This window comes from Triticum dicoccoides, chromosome 1B (genome assembly GCF_002162155.2).
Source record: "Triticum dicoccoides isolate Atlit2015 ecotype Zavitan chromosome 1B, WEW_v2.0, whole genome shotgun sequence".
Classification (NCBI taxonomy): domain Eukaryota; kingdom Viridiplantae; phylum Streptophyta; class Magnoliopsida; order Poales; family Poaceae; genus Triticum; species Triticum dicoccoides.
In genome coordinates this window covers 371062725-371075624 of record NC_041381.1, presented here as the reverse complement: position 1 = coordinate 371075624, position 12900 = coordinate 371062725, and positions in this window count along the sequence as shown.

Sequence of the window (12900 nt, the reverse complement as noted above, 5' to 3'; positions counted from 1 at the left end):
GGCAGAGGAGGCGGGCGAGTGCTGCTGGTCGAGAAGGGCCGTGGGGGCTCTGATTGGTGGGGATCGAGAGGAGTGCTGGTTGGTGGATCGGGAAGGAGGAGGCTTCGGCTTGTTGTGGTTGGGCAGCGGCGCAAATCGAGGGAGATGGTCGGATGGTGGATGGTTGGATCAGGAGGGGATCCCAAGGGAGGTGGGGGTTGGTCGGTGGTGGATTGGGCAAACGAGGAAGGAGGTGGCGGACGGGACAGATGGAATGGATGGGATGGCTCGGACAAGGGTTTGTCTGCTTATATATAGCCGGTGGATTAGGGGAGGGTTTAATCCGGTCCGTCCGGTCGAAATCGGGCGGTTGAGAGTAAAATAGGCAGGGAGTCCAAATAATAAAACGGAGATGTTTTATAGATGTTAGGGGATGATCCGTACTCATCGGTCACGACCGACCGGGTTTGGGTTCGGGGCAGTTTCGGACGCGCGCAAAGGGGTTGGTGGCTGTGCAGAGAGGGTGGCATTTAGACGAGAGGGGAAAACAAAGGCAACGGGGTCTGACGAAAGGCCACGGGGACAAGGGAGAGAAGAGAGCGGTCCGGTTGATCTGAGAGGGGTCAACATGGGCAAGGAAGAAGCGGCAACTACGAGCGAATGCAAGTTTATGAAAACATGCAGATGCAATGCGCGTGATGCTATGATGAATGCAACAAGCAAATAAAACACACAGCAACAACAAAATAACTGGAAGGCTTCTGAAGCGTCGGTCTCGGGGCGTTACGACACTCCACCACTACAAGAGGATCTCGTCCCGAGATCTAGGATGGCACCGGAGAGAAGCAGAAGAGGAAGAGAAGAGGTAAAACTAAGTTGCTTCTTTGACAAACGAGTGAAACCACGAACCTTGAGAGGTTGAGCAATTTAAAAGAAAGAGTACAACAGAGTTTAATGAGATTGCAACAATCTGTTAGAAAAGAGGAACAAGGAACATTACGATAACCTGAAGGTTGCAAAGACATGAATCAATAGTTTAATGGATAAGATAGAGTTCGAAACCACTCCGGTTAAAACAAGATGAGAGAGGAAGAATAAGATTGATATAATTTGGGCAGCACTCCGACTGAAAGAAGAAGGAAAACTTGATAAGATGAAAAGCACTTGAAGAGATGACACAACACTCCGTTAAATGGATAAGCTTGAAAAGAACACGGTCCTCCCAATTCGAGATGATGAGTGAAGAGAGCAACATCACCGTGCCTCCGGAAGAAATAATAGAAGATAGATCATTGGAATAAAAGAATGGAGAAGAAAATGCCAACTTCTTCCACAAATGAACTAAGAAAGCCTCCTTCCAAGAAGGTTAGAACGGAGTTGTTGGAAAACCAACAACGAAAACAATAAGCTTGTAGTGGGCTTATGGAAAACTTCTCAAAATTATGAGGTGCCAACCGACCACTAAACGAAACAATTGCTTGCTTTAGATCGATGAAGAGATGAACACTTCTTCCACAAAGATGATAAAGAGATAACTTGGATCATTGGTAAGCACCACAAATAGCAACATTCCCAATGGAAGGCTTTAGGTGAAATATGACACAAGATAACTCCAATGGAGGGATTAATAGGTTGAAACGATCTCCTGAACAAAGAGAAAATGATGGATTTAAAATATCTCGTTCTTGACAACTTGAATCACGAAGGGAAATTTTCAAGAATGATATAGCACCACCTCAAAAGATAAGGTAGAAAGAATTGCACTTCGCAATGCAAGATGAAGAATGCTTGAACGCCTCAAAACAAAACATGTGTTGAGCACCATGTTTATTTTTTTGAGTATAGCTTGGCGGATCATAACTTCGAGAGAAATCTTTAAGAACAATTGAAGAATGAAGAGAATCCTTGACGAACCATCATGTAGAGCCTCCATGAAGAACTCCAATAATAAAAGGATGATAAAAGAAAGAGAACTTGAAAACACAAGGTGAACGATGATTTAGAAGGAGTTTCGCGATGATATAACCGAGAGAACTTGGAACTTCGGAAAGAAAAGATGAACACTAGAACCGAGAATGTGATATGATGACCAACTCCATAAAGAAGAAACTAGATTACTTGGATGAAACAATAATAAGAATTATGTTATGCCTATCCTTCACCAATTTAAATTGATGACAAGCAACGGATTTGGCATACTACTTATTCTCGTAGAAAGAATTAAGAGAGATATAGCGTAAACTTGAGAAGGTATAGATGGAACCACCGGTGGGATTTGAAACAACGAATATTTGATATGATAACGAAGGAAGAGAAATCTTGAACGAACCACCGTAAGAATTGAAAATGAAAGTAGCAAAGGCACAATTCAACGGGAAGAATTGGTAAATGAATGAAGATACTTGAGGGATTTAGATACATGAGAATGAAGAGAACATGAACTGATTAGAGGATATTTGAACAATTCACCGGTAAGATTTCGAGAACGAGAGTTGAAAGTTGAGAATGAATAATTTTAAGATGATGGGCTATGGAGAATCAATCTGAAAAGACTCTTGAATTGCTCCGGATGGGTGAAAAGAATTTAAGAGAGCCATGAATCTACGAGAGAAGGGACAAGATTTAGAGGAAACACTTCTTTGGTCTTCAAATGTTGAGAATGAAGATGAGAACCACCATGACAAATTATGAGACACTCCAGAGCAAAGAAGAATAGAAATGTTGAACCAACGATGAAAATATTATGAAAGCAATCTTGGAGAAGGAATATGACTGATGAAAATTCATTCTTACGTCAAACTTCGAAAGACTTTGGGAAACACTCCGGATAAATTAGAAGAGTCAGGTAAGATCCTAGGGAAAAGACATGTGGGTTAGGTCCCACTCGAAAGAAACATCATTGAAGGATTGCTTGAAATAGAGATTGCACCGGTAGAATTAGATAGCTTGAATGAGAGAAAAACTTTGAAGTAACTCGAACGGATTAAGAATGGAAACAATTCTTCCGAGATATCTTCAGCACTGCAGAACAAATGAATAGCGAGAAGTGAGTGATTGAGAGGTGCACCGGCATGAGAAAGCATTTGACACGAGGAAAGGAATATGATCAACACTGAAAGCTTGAATTAAATCCACCGGAAAGGAATACGAGAATGAAGAATGATCAACTTGAAGCTCCGTTAGTATCTTCCTGAGAATCACCGGATAAGAACATTGATTGAAAAGAGTGAAGAGACTTCACACGAATAAATGGATACTTGATTAAAATATATGAGTCCTTGGGAAAAGGGTGGGAGGGCGGGAAAACAAAGGCAACTTGGGGCAGATGGAATGGATAGCGTTGAGAAAACTTAGAATTGATCTCACAAATGTTGAAATGATCGGATCCACTTGAAGAGAAGCACACCGGTTGGAAAGAATTGACATGACAAACTCGATGATCAAAAGGATTAGTACTCCCATAGAAATATGAGAACACCGCTTGAAAGGTATGGAATCAACACTTGACTTTGAAGCAACTCGAATACCACAAATAAAACAAAACAAAGGATTGGCTAGCAGAAATAAGCCGGAACAAATACATATGATAGAGATTTACCCGATCCCATATCATGCATCTGTCGGAAAGATATTCTAGGAGCTACTTGAATTCCCACCTATAAACTCCCGAAACTTTCTGGTTATGCAATCTGGTGTTGGGGATACAGGGGAAGCAATATATCTCGCCCAAACTAACAATCCCTACATCTAGCTGTATCCATCCGTCAACACATAACCAAGAAAACTACGGAAATCATGTACCTCAACCTTCGAAAAGCATCCATTATACGAGCTATGGCAATAATCCTGAACTCCCCAGTACTGGGTGACGTCGAGGTTATCTCACCAACAACTGCATAAAAGAGATTTTCGATGTCGGCAAAACTCAGGTATTCCAGAACTGCAACGATAAAATTGTGACGACAACACCTCGGAGCTCAACTCCCCGGGTCACTGCCACATAAAAGACAGGAGGCACCAAGAACAATGTTCTCGTCACAAAACCATCAGAACAATTCCAAGATACCCGCGTGATCCTAAATTATTTTTAGTGAAATTTGAGGAGAGGAAAGTCAAAACATCTACGTCAGGAAACCTCACCAGAGCGACGAAGGGACTGAGGAGTAAAAAGAATCCTACTCTCCGATATATATATAATCCTAAGGATCAAAATAGTTTTCTTCTAGACTCAACAACGGCCAACATTCAAGGGGGCTCCTATGGTCGGTCGAGGCTCTGATACCAACTTGTCACGCCCAATATGCGACCCTATCCAAAAGGAACTCGAAGGTCCCACCAAGGATAGACCCGCATATTGAAACGCTTTTGCAAGGTGGATATCATTACATCAACATTACATAATAGAAGGGGATACATACAAAAGGCATACAATGCCACACGAATACAACATCATCATACATAAGATCACCATCCGACTACGGATGAAACACAAACAGAAACTCAAACGACCTCCACCCTGCTAGCCCAGGCTGCCGACCTAGAACCTATCCCCTGATCGAAGAAGAAGCAGAAGAAGAACTCCAAAACAAGCAAGCATCGCTCTCGCTTCATGATTATCGCATAACCTGTACCTGCAACTATTGTTGTAGTAATCTGTGAGCCACGAGGACTCAGCAATCCCATTACCATGCGTATCAAGACTAGCAAAGCTTAATGGGAAAGGAAGGGGTAAAGTGGAGAGGTTGCAGCAGCGACTAAGCATATATGGTGGCTAACATACGCAAAAGAGAGCGAGAAGAGAGCAAACGGAACGGTCGTGAAGCTAGCAATGATCAAGAAGTGATCCTGAACTCCTACTTACGTCCAACATAACCCAAAAACCGTGTTCACTTCCCGGACTCCGCCGAGAAGAGACCATCACGGCTACACACGCGGTTCATGTGTTTTAGTTCGTATCAGGTGTCAAGTTATCTACAATCGGACATTAACAAATTCCCATCTACCCATAACCATGGGCACGCCTTTCGAAAGTTTATACCCTGCAGGGGTGTCCCAACTTAGCCCATGATAAGCTCTCGCGATCAATGAAGGATATACCTTCTCCCAGGAAGACCCGATCAGACTCGGACTCCCGGTTTACAAGACATTTCGACAATGGTAAAACAAGACCAGCAAAGACGCCCGATGCGCCGACAAATCCTGATAGGAGATGCACATATCTCGTTCTCAGGGCAACATCGGATGATACTAGCTACGAGTAAAACCAACCCTCAAGTTGCCCCGAGGTGGCCCCACAGGCAGCTCAGTTCGGACCAACACTTAGAGAAGCACTGGCCAGGGGGGGCTAAAATAAAGATGACCCTCGGTCTCCGGAAACCCAAGGGCAAAAGGGCTAGGTGAGGCAAATGGTAAAACCAAGGTTGGGCCTTGCTGGAGGAGTTCTATTCAAAGCGAACTGTCAAGGGGGTCCCATAAATCACCCAACCGCGTAAGGAACGCAAAATCCGGGAACATAACACTGGTATGACGGAAACTAGGGCGGCAAGAGTGGAACAAAACACCAGGCATAAGGCCGAGTCTTCCACCCTTTACCAAGTATATAGATGCATTAATAATATAAGAGATATTGTGATATCCCAACATAATCCTGTCCATCATGGGGCAATCTTCAACTTCACCTGCAACTAACAACGCTATAAGAGGGGCTGAGCAAAAGCGGTAACATAGCCAAGCAACGGTTTGCTAGGAAGGGTGAAAAGGTTAGAGGCTGACATGGCAATTTGGGAGGCTTGAGCAACAAAAGATAGGTAGCGCAGCAAAGCGATAGAACGAAGCAACTAGCATAGTAATGATAGTAGTGAGATCCAAGGTGATGGTCATCTTGCCTGAAATCCTGCTAGGAACAAGAACGAGTCCATGAAGAAGACGAACGGGAGTAGTCGAACGAATCCTCACAATCACAACCTTACCGGAACTAAGAAGCAACACCGGAAAGAAAACAAACAACATGGTAAATGCACGAGCATAAACATGGCATGATGCACAAACAAGTATGATGCATGTCTGGTTTAAAGTGGCATGGCATGGCAAAGTGCAACAAACAACACTACAAATTAAGTGGAACTCAATATGCAACGAGTTGCATATTGACGAAACACCACATCTGAGTTATTTAGTTCGCTCTTGTTTAGGTACACAACAATGTTAAATGTTGTTAAACATGGCAAGGGCTGAAGCATATGAAAACAACCTATCTAAGCAAGTTTAAATGAGGCAGGAACAACAAACAACAATTCCAGAAAAATCCCCATGTGCATATTTTGAGTTTGGTACTGTTATGCCCTAAACCATATTTTATTGTTGCTAAACAGGAAAATAAAGTGCACCATGTTAATCTACGCATTTTTCCAACCCATTTACATATGAAGTTTATTAAAATTGGAGCTACGGTTATTTAGTTATGAAATAAATCATTTTAACATGGCATCTAGCAAATTAAATGCAAACAACAATTTAAACATTTTAAACATGAATGAAAATGGCATAATGTGAAACTAGATTAAATTCTAAGAATTTTTCATATTTAAAACATTTTAATCCGATGCATGGTTATGACGTTATTAATGCATGAACTTCAGGGGTTTTTATGTAAAACAGACGTCCACTGGATAATGCTAAAATCGTAGAATAGGGAAAAAACATGACACGGGCCAAATCTGGTGCATGATGGGCCAACAGAGAGGAGGGGCTGGGTGGCTGCTCACATCGGGCCAACAGGCTGGCCGGGGAATGTAGAGGCGCTGGGCCTTGGCGTGCTAGATGCGACCCAGGCGCGGGTCAACGCGCGGCGGCAGCATGCACTCGTTCTCGAACCGCTGCCCGAAGCAGGGGAAGGAGAGGTCGGGCGCTGGCCTTGGTGCGGGCAGGACAGGAAGCAGGGCGAGGCGGCGCTGCTTGATGGGAGGTTCGACGAGATGGGTCCTGCAGGCGGCGGACGGCGGCGGGGATCCATCGGATCTGACGAGGGGAGCCGGTACCCGATGGTGGGAGTCGAACAGGACGATGACGGCTCGGCTCCGGAGCTTCGCCAGAGGCGTGCGGGTACGGCGGCGCTGCTGGAGGAGATGCAGACAACAGGGAGGGTTCGTGGCGACGGCAGCGATGGCGATGCAGCACGAGGACGGTGACATCAAAGTCCTGTCCATGGCGGCAGAGAGGGAGCAGAGAGATTAGGGAGGTGGAAGAAGGGCGGACGAAGAGGAGAAGGGTGGCGAGGGCTGGCCTTGTCACAGTCGTCTCCATGGCTGACGGCTCACCGACGAGTCGAGCAGGGTCAAGGCGACAAGGGCTGCTGGCCCAGCGGTGCTACGACGAAGCCGGAGGGCGAGTGGTCAAGGCAGACGAGGCGGGCGAGTGCTGCTGGTCGAGAAGAGCCATGGGGGCTCTGATTGGTGGGGATCGAGAGGAGTGCTGGTTGGTGGATCGGGAAGGAGGAGGCTTCGGCTTGTTGTGGTTGGGCGGCAGCGCAAATTGAGGGAGATGGTCGGATGGTGGATGGTTGGATCAGGAGGGGATCCCGAGGGAGATGGGGGTTGGTCGGTGGTGGATTGGGCAAACGAGGAAGGAGGTGGCGGACAGGACGGATGGAATGGATGGGACGACTCGGACTAGGGTTTGTCTGCTTATATATAGCCGGTGGATTAGGGGAGGGGTTAATCCGGTCCGTCCGGTCGAAATCGGGCGGTTGAGAGTAAAATAGGCAGGGAGTCCAAATAATTAAATGGAGATCTTTAATAGATGTTAGGGGATGATCCGGACTCATCGGTCACGACCGACCGGGTTTGGGTTCAGGGCAGTTTCGGACGCGCGCAAAGGGGTTGGTGGCTGTGCAAAGAGGGTGGCATTTAGACGAGAGGGGAAAACAAAGGCAATGGGGTCTTACGAAACGCCACGGGGACAAGGGAGAGAAAAGAGCGGTCCGGTTGATCTGAGAGGGGTCAACATGGGCAAGGAAGAAGCGGCAACTACGAGCGAATGCAAGTTTATGAAAACATGCATATGCAATGCGCGTGATGCTATGATGAATGCAACAAGCAAATAAAACACACAGCAACAACAAAATAACTGGAAGGCTTCTGAAGCGTCGGTCTCGGGGCGTTACACTTGTCGAGCAAGGAGCTAGGAAAAGCCATGCAGATCTTGCTCGGGAAGGATCTAGGTGGCCTCCTAGCGGCCCACCTTCCACTGTATCGCCGTGATGACAGGGCGGAGCTGGCCGCCACCATGCCAGTCTTCAACAAGCGGGAGCTCATGCCATCCGGGACTCCCAACTCCCTAGTCTCAGTGTCCTCTGGCGAGGACTCCGTCGAGAGCGAAGAAGAGGAGGAGGACTCAGAGGCGACCCTAGAAGGGACGGGGAGATTTCTCCGCCGCGGTAGAGCGAGCTCCTCCATGATCTTCCTAACGATGACGATGCCAGGGAAGGCTTGGTCGGGGGATCCCCACACCCCACCGGGGTCAGCACGAGGTCCAGGAGGAGCCCACTGCAAAGGCTGATCCGTGGGACCCCAAAGGGGGAAACAGCGCCGGCACAGCCTCAGGGCAGCGCCCTCAACTCATGGCCTACCGCCGCCGCTCCGGAGCCGTCCGTCGTGCACCCTGCTGGGCCTCCGGCCACGGCAAAGGCCCTTGCTGCAAAAGCTTGGGGGCGCCATCCTGAGCATGAAAAGAGCATACATCGCTGACGATGAGTAAGTATCTTATCTCATCCTTGCTTTCCGTCGCGACATCATACTCACATGTCCTTCTCCTGATGGCCAGGCTCGTCCCCGGGGTGAAGAAGGAGGAGGATGCCGCTCCCGCCGCGCAGCAAACTCCAAGGGACCTAGTTCCTGATGCACCCACGGAGGGCGTGAAGGTCTCAGAGCCCCCGGCCTCCGCCGCTGTCGCGATAGCGCCATTCCAGGCGCTAGTGGCACCTCCTCCTCGGGTTCTCAAGCCGGCTAATCAACGCTCCTCCGTGAAGCCCGTCGCTTTGCATGAGGCCTACGCTGCGCTGGACCAACACTGGGCTGATCTTTGAGGTGCTGATGAGCATGCGATGATGGGGCGCCTGGAGCTGATCTTGGGGTGGCTCCAGGCCAACTCATCCATCAGGGCAGCCTGGGGCCATGCCGAGGCTGCCGTTGCGGATGGCAAGAAGCAGGCCGCGGAAGCCACAATAGCTCACGACAATGCGCTGGCCGCCGCCGCGTTCGCTAGAAGTCGCTGCAGTGAGGTGGAGGCTGAGCTGAAGATGCTTCGCAAGGAGCAGACCTCTCATGCACGTGGGCTCCAGGCATGGGAGGAGGAGCTCAAGGTTCGAGAGGCCGTGCTCGCCAATCATGACGTCGAGCAGGAGCAAGCAGCCCTGGTGGTGAAGTTCCGTTGCATCGACCCTGAGGCCGCTGGCAACCACAGCCGAAGGCGAAGGCGACAGCGGCACCATCGAGGACACGCTCCCCAAGGCAGCTTGTAGCAGTAGGAAAGGCTGAAGGCGGCGCTTCCCAGCTTTATCCTGCAACATTTATCGTGCCTCATGGAGGCGTAAGAACTTCTGCTTTGAATTCGTGAAACATTATGTTTTGTAATAATTTGCTAGGATTCTGCGATTTCCTTTGCGTGCTCAATTTCCTTCCGTTTGCCTTTAGTGTTATGCGTCGGTAGGTCCCGGCCCCGCGCATACCTCAACCGCCGTTGGGTCGTCCAGATCGCCAGAATGAGACCAAGGGGTGAGGGGCTACATGACCAGTGAGGCCCCTGAGTCGCGATGCTCAGGGGTCCCCCTTGACATACGAACGGCCTCGTGAAGGAAGTGCAAGCAGTGTCTAGGTTAATCTAGAGTCCTCATACTTTTCCTCGCCAGCTTTTTCCTGGGAGGGTCGTGAGAAGACCAGGTGCCGAAGACCTTGCAGGGTGGCATGCGCCAGGCATGACCTGGATGCAGCCCCCATGCCCAGCCCCCTCACGCGGCTCTCCTGAGGGAAAGTTGGCGTAGTTGGGCCGGACGACGAGCCATATGCTCTCATGAGGTTAGCGCAGCCGCTAGGGTGCCCCGGTTGTTTATCATCAGCACGAAGCATGACGCTTCCACTCTTGCATGGGCATAGCGGCTCCTCAACCGTGTCGTCCGCCAGCATGGAGCATGGGGCTTCCACTAGTGCATGGGTGGGAGCTTGATGTCTATTACACAACCTTCTTCTTGTAGACGTTTTTGGGCCTCCAAGTGCAGCGGTTTGTAGGACAGTAGCAAATTTCCCTCAAGTGGATGACCTAAGGTTTATCAATCCGTGGGAGGCATAGGATGAAGATGGTCTCTCTTAAACAACCCTGCAACCAAATAACAAAGAGTCTCTTGTGTCCCCAACACACCCAATACAATGGTAAATTGTATAGGTGCACTAGTTCGGCGATGAGATGGTGATACAAGTGCAATATGGATGGTAGATATAGGTTTTTATAATCTAAAAATATAAAAACAGCAAGGTAGCTAATGATAAAAGTGAGCACAAACGTTAACGGTATTGCAATGCTTTGAAACAAGGCCTAGGGTTCATACTTTCACTAGTGCAAGTTCTCTCAACAATGATAACATAATTAGATCATATAACAATCCCTCAACATGCAACAAAGAGTCACTCCAAAGTCAATAATAGCGGCGAACAAACGAAGAGATTATTGTAGGGTACGAAACCACCTCAAAGTTATTCTTTCCGATCAATCTATTGGGTTATTCCTATAAGTGTCACAAACAGCCCTAGAGTTCATAGTAAACTAACACCTTAAGACACACATCAACCAAAAATCTAATGTCACCTAGATACTCCAATGCCACCACAAGTATCCGCGGGTATGATTATACGATATGCATCTGTAGCCTCAACCAGTCTGATCTCTGTGCATCAGTGTCATCCCTGGATCAGTAATGCTGACACACACAGTACTTGAAGGATTTATAATAGAGTAGCAATCACACACTTATTACATCGAATGTATCAAAAGAGAACTTATTACAATAAATATGGCATAAGGCCATCTAATAAAAATAACAACGGAAGGCTTGGAAGATAAGTGAGTCCATCAACTCCAACGACATCACTGAGTATAGAACCACAACCTAAAAGGCACCTTACTCGTCGTCTGAAAAGTCTGCAACATGAAAGTTGCAGCCCGAAAACGGGTCAGCACATCGAATATGCTGGCAATGTAACACATAGAGAGTAATGAACAGAAATATGTTATACTACATGCATATATGGCTGGTGGAAAGCTCTATGGTTTCAGTTTTGCGTGAAGCCAATTTTTCCCTACTGCAAAGGAATAAATTTTATTTAACTATCATGGTGGTTGTTAAACATTGAGAAGATAGACATCCTCTCAATCCCAATTAAGCATCATCATTAAACCCAATAGAATTAAATTTAAGTAACATGATGAGATTCACATGATAATCCAAGTCCATAACCGGGGACACGGCTAACCATGATTAGTTTATACACTCTTCAGAGGTTTGCGCACTTTTCCCCACAAGACTCGATCTCCTCCATTAGATTTCTCGCACTACATGGTGTTTGAGAAACGGATGACTGAGACATAGTCTTTCAAAAGCGTTTGCACCTTACAACCGGGTAGACAGTACCAACCTACATCCCCTACATCTGCTAATCTACCATTGTAAGAGTTCACACGACTTAATCAACTATGCTAGAGCCCATAGTAGCTTGTGGCTACACACGGAAGTTTCTAGCATGAATAATCTCATGATCCCTTTGAGCCTGGGTGGCGGTCCATAAAAAAACAGGCAAATGCTGGAATACCCAGGTGCCTCAATCCACCCAGAAGTGTGTTAAAGTTGCCACCTTAAATAAACCATTAAATAAAAATCTCACGCCTGTCATGGATACACTCACCCAATCCACGTCTACTAGCTTAACATAGCAATAAGCAAACGTAGAAGTAACTCCCAAGGGTTTGATAATAAAACAGGTAATAGGTACTACCTCATTTACTTCCCAAAACCCACAATTTAAATTAGATCCTAATCATGCAATGTTTGAGGAGTGATCTAATGCAATAAAACTGGATAGTAAAGAGGTATGATCAAAGTGTTACTTGCCTTGCTGATGATCCGTGAAACCTAGAGATTCGAAGTAGCAAGCGGCGCACTCCGGATACTCTATCGCGAACAAACAAGCAAACAAGCATACAATAAGTACTCATCTAATGCACGGGTAAAACTAAAATAAAATATCTAACCAGAAATTTCAACTTAAGAACTCCGGTTTGCAAAAAGAATCAAAACAAATGAAGCAACAAAAGTCAAACGGCGAAAGAAAAGAGCTTTGTTTACTAATCTGAACCTAAGTGAAATTTTACAGTAGCAAAAACTTGTTTGAGTTGGTTAAACAGAAAGAGGGTTTCGAGACGAAACTCTAGGCACTTCAATCGCCTGATTCCGATAAACGAGCGAAAAGATAAACTAAAACGAAAATCGGATCAGAAATCGCGATCTGGAATAATCGCGGAAAATCCGAGAAAAAGAAAAACTGACGAACAGTTTAACAAATGGACGTTCGTTAACTGAAACTAAACGACGAACTCATCCGTTAAAACGGACGAACGTGCAAACGCTCGCTAAATAAATAAACAGGGAAAACTAAAAAAACGGTCTAAATAAAATAAAATCTAGGGTTTTCTAAAAAACGGATCGGTTTTTCTTAGAAAACCGGGGCGGCGGCGGGCGGCTACCTCGTCGGAATCCGGCAGGGTCCGGCGGGTCTGGTGGGGCGGCGGGGCTCCGCGTGGCGGCGGCGGGCGTTGGCGACGGGCGTTGGCGGCGGCGGTGCGGCACACGGCGGTGGCGGCGCCTCGGCGGCGACGCCG